The sequence below is a fragment of the Labeo rohita genome, chromosome 22 (assembly GCF_022985175.1).
Source record: "Labeo rohita strain BAU-BD-2019 chromosome 22, IGBB_LRoh.1.0, whole genome shotgun sequence".
Lineage (NCBI taxonomy): Eukaryota > Metazoa > Chordata > Actinopteri > Cypriniformes > Cyprinidae > Labeo > Labeo rohita.
The window spans coordinates 35376801-35381770 of record NC_066890.1 but is presented as its reverse complement, the minus strand read 5'-3'; the positions used below and the strand labels follow the sequence as shown (position 1 = coordinate 35381770).

The window sequence follows — 4970 nt, the reverse complement described above, 5'->3', positions numbered from 1 at the left end:
CAATTCTGAGAAATAAAGCCAGAATTGCAATATAAACTCAAATGCAATTCTGAATTTATAATACAGAATTGCGAGTTATTAAGTGAAAATTACAACACTATCTCACGACCAATTCGTACACAGTTTATGAGATGGTTAATTCATATGAATTCCAACAATTTTGTATGATTTGTCTAGACCCCGGTGACGGGTATGTTTAGGTAGGGTTACACTGTAAAAAAAAAAAAAAAAAAAATTGAGTCAGCTTTTTTGTTGAGTCAGCTTAAAATAATTTGTTACCCTGCTGAACTTGAATTGTTAAGTTGTACTAAGTGACAACTTAGATATTTGTGTTTGTTAAACTAACCCAGCTGCCTTAAAATTTTAAGACAGCTGGGTACCAAATTATTTTAAGTTGACTCAACAAATTGTTTTTTTACAGTGTAGGGGTAGGTCAATCATACAAATTCATATCAATTGGGGGAACTCATAAAATACTTACGATTTAGCAAAAATGTCGTACAAATTTGGCACCTCATAAAATATGTTTAAATTGCCATTAGATCAGATTGGAAACTTATGAGAAAATTGTTATTTTTTTCCTCTTGGAATTGGATTTTACAACTCACAAAAAAAAAAAAAAAAAAAAAAAAGTAACTTACGCAATTCTCACTTTATAACTCGCATAACTTTATAAATCGTAGGTAGGTAAAAAACTCGGAGATATGTGTCGCAATACCTCTATTTATTTATTTATTTTAATTCAGTGGCGGAAACGGGCTTTCATATATATAAGCATCCACACCATCGTACAATAATATTCTGTTTATTTTAAGTGTACACATAAGATTTGTCATCTTGTCATTTTAAATGCTTAAGTACTATAAAATTGGATAGATTCAGATTGTATACCAGATTATATACAGACTGTATACTCATATTGGACCTTTGAGTCTCGTTCAACAAAATTAACAAATCTTTTTTTGAGTCATTTCATTCATTTTGGCAAAATGAGACTCGAACAGATTCCAGTACAGACCCTAATAGGATGTTGCACATGCGTGACTGAACTAATCACTCCCCGAAACGACTCGTTCTTCCCGAGTCATGTTAAAGATCCGTTCAAAATGAACGAATCATTCAAGAAAGCGCATTCCAGAGCCTGTGCTACACAAGCTTTTGTGCTTAAAAAGTATACAAATTTATATTTTTCAGAAAAAATGGCAGATCGTTTCACTAGATAAGACCATTCTTCCTTGGCTGGGATCGTTTAGAGCCCTTTGAAGCTGCATTTAAACTACATTTTGGAAGTTCAAAATCGGGGCACCATAGCAGTCCATTATATGGAGAAAAATTTCTTTACGACTGAAGACAGAAAGACATGGATGACAAGGGGATGAGTAAATTATTTGTAAATTGTTGTTCTGGAAGTGGACTTCTCCTTTAAATGAGCACATCTGATTACATATTTGCTACATTTGATTACATTACAACTTGTTGGTGACACAAAATCAGACGGCTTCATACCAGACATACAGAATATTTGTAACATATTTTTAAACAGGGCCATAGTTCCATAGTTCCACGTTGTACTCAAATATTACACAACATTCCATATTAAAATTCCATTTGTGTATTAAAATGATAAAGTGTATGGTTAATTATCATTACTTCCATTTGGTTCTTTCCAATTCTAAACATAAGGTCACGTTCTTGTTGTTAGAAATCGTTCACACAGGATACACTCTAATGTATACATTATTTTAATGTTTTTTTCTATGGAAATGTGTTCTAGACAATTTTCTTGCTGGTCTTTCAGTGTCTCTTAATATGAAAGTGATACTTTTAAAAAGTTGTCAAGTTAAAAGTTGCAAAATGTACATTTTGAATTCTATTCAAAACCATTGTACCCTGTGTAGCTTTTTGAAATGCAGGAACGCATCATTTTGGTGCTTTTTTGGCGCTCAAAAATCATCAATCATCACTCTCTGCATTCAGGAAGATGTGGCATTTTCTTTGAAACAATTAGACGATGATTTGTCCTTTCCTATAATGAATCTCCTATTAATCTTCGCTCCACACAGCAGACTCTCAAGAAACTCGACTGGAGCTGAAGCATTCCAGTTTAAACTGCCTCCATTGTTACGCCTGGGAATGAAACCATTTGTAATGATGACATAAGTAATTTATGGGAAAGTAATTTTTAATGCATTTATAGCTTATGAGCTCTGAGTATATAATTTTCTCCTTTTAAAAGCCCTCGCCGCTTATGAAGTCGCCATTCATTCTCTAAACTGCAGTGGTAATTGCGGCAGTGGGTTCTTTGAAGGAAAAAGACATCTCCCGTTTTCCTCACCTGAGCGGACGGCGATCGGCGGACATGTGACTTGCCGCAATTTGTTGGGCATTCTGAGGGAGCGGGTCTTTATCCCTGTAGTTTCATTCCACAGAGTTGAAGTAGAGTCCAGTCGCCGTTCTATATTCAAAGGAGACGTGCGGACGTCAAGCTTTATTTTGAGGGTTATTGCGTCCCGCTTACCTGCGGTTCTCAGTGGGTCTGTCGTCTTTTTCTGATTGCTCTGCCTCTGACAATGAGAGCCCGAGTATACTCACGCTGAGAAAATACATATCAGTCCAAACTATCAAACAGAACCAGACCAGGCCTTTTCTCGGTTGCCAGCCGATCCACTTTTCCTCTCGATTTAGCGCCACAAAAGCCATCCTGATCATCTCAGTGTGAGCCTTTCTGGCAAGTAAAACAAGAAAGAAAAAAAGTGGGAAAAAAGGAAAAGAATTTTACATGGTTCAGTCGGAATCACTATTGTACACTAAAACTACAACAAAATAACAAGAACTTAAAAACAAGAGCAAAATGGATATACATATATCTGCATAAAATTGTTTAAACTGACTTTTTTGTCCCGGTTTTCCACTAAAACATCCCTAAAGCAAACAAACAAACAAAAAAAAAAACACTTCATATGCCATTTTTAAGCAAGATTTTAAGTGAATCCAAAAGATGCAGGTCACTTAGTCAATATAGCTGCTTTGCAAAATGTATTAAAACAAACTAATTTTATTTGCAACATGCCTCAAAAACTCACCCATGACTTTCTGTCAGCAGGACCAACAGGACAGGGTATGTAAATAAAATAGTTAATAAATATTTAATAAATAATAAATAAAAATAAAACGAAATAAAGATAAAAAAACTAACTAAATAATAATAATAAATGACAAAAAATAAAAATGATGAAACTATTCTACAACTCAGAGACTCAAAGAAAAAAAAAGTTGATTCTAACAAGTGTGTATTTAAAATAAAATAAAATAAAATAAAATAAAATAAAATAAAAACAACTATTCTACAGCTCAGAGATTCAGTGATAAATAAATAAATAAATAAATAAATAAATAAATAAATAAAATTCTAAGCAGGGTATATTTAAAAAAAAAAAAAAACAACTATTCTACAACTCAGGGACTAAAATCTTAACTGACTAACTAACTTTTATTAACTATTATTATTATTATTATTATTATTATTATTATTAATAATAATAATAATAATAATAATAATAATAATAATAAATTGGCATAAAAATAAATCTAGTGCAACAATTTTACAACTCAGGGACTCAGTGAAAAAAAAGTTGATTCTAACAAGTGTTTTAAAATAAAAACAACAAGTATTTAAAATAAAAAATAAAATAAAATAAAAATAAAATCAAGTATTCTACTACACAGGGACTAAATAAATGAACAAAAGATTTTAAGCAGGGAATATTTAAAAAATAAAATATAATTAATGCAACTATTCTACAACTCAGGGACTCAGGTTAAAAAAAAAAAAAAAAAAAAAAAAGAAGATCCTAACCATTTTTAAAATAAAATAAACAAAATTCCAACTACCTACCTACCTACCTACCTACCTAACTAACTTACTTTCATTAACTATTATTAATATAATAATAATAATAATAATAATAATAATAATAATAATAATAATAAAATGGCATAAAATTAAATCTAGTGCAACTATTCTACAACTCAGGGATTCAGTGAAAAAAAAAAAAAAAGTAGTTTCTAACCAGGGTATATTTAAAATTAAATAAAATAAAAATAATGCAACTTTTCTACAACTCAGGGACTCAAAAAGTGTATTGTAACCAGGGAAATAAATAAATAAATAAATAAATAAATAAAATACCACCACCACCACCACCACTACTACTACTAGTACTACTAGGCATAAAAAAGAATGCAACTATTCTACATGTCAGGGACTAAAACAAACAAACAAATAAATAAACAAACAAGCAAACAAACAAACAAACTATTCTACACCTCAGTGACTGAGTTGTATTTGTTCATATATCTGTCCATGAGAAATTTACCTAGAACTGTGCAGGCATGTAGTCATGCTCACCTAGTAGCATGTGGGACCTGCAAGCATCAATTTTGCCCTTTTTCAAGGTTTCTGATTCCAAGACAATTCTAGGCCAACAAACAAACAAATAAATAAAGGACAGAAAAGGACACATACAAATCATTGGTGTTAAATGTAAAATGTAAAATGCAAAACACTAACTTTGACAGCATTACATTTTAGCTCCTTCTGTGATGTTCGATAAATGAAACCCACATAACGTCAGACGACCGCAACACTAGCGCGGCCAGTTCATAGTGGCGCTTGTTTACAAAATGGAAGGAAGATGACACAGTTTGTGTAATGACATCATCCTTCAAGCCGGTAGCCCCGAGCAGCCCGTACAACTGGAGCAGTCGACGGGGCCCGCCGTGAATGATGTCTACCCCAAAGAGGACACTTAGGGGGAGTCTGCGTATTGATCTAAAACCAAGCTTAAAATAGAGACGGCGGGGAAACAAGCTCCCAACACACGCCAAAGCTGGTTTCGAGTCACACGTGTTGACAGTTTTTGTGATCCTCAGCTCTGCGAATCTCCAATTTCGTCGCTCGCTACTTTGAA

At 32.8% G+C, this 4970-nt stretch overlaps 1 long non-coding RNA gene across 1 annotated transcript; it reads right to left on the bottom strand.

Moving 5' to 3' along the window:
• Positions 1–1971: 1971 nt before the first annotated feature.
• Positions 1972–4480, bottom strand: LOC127153911 (uncharacterized). Its single transcript, XR_007825373.1, has 3 exons — positions 4409–4480; positions 2336–2725; positions 1972–2127 (listed from the first exon to the last, which is right to left on the bottom strand). It is a non-coding gene; the product is annotated as an uncharacterized LOC127153911 (long non-coding RNA).
• Between the last annotated feature and the right edge of the window lie 490 nt (positions 4481–4970).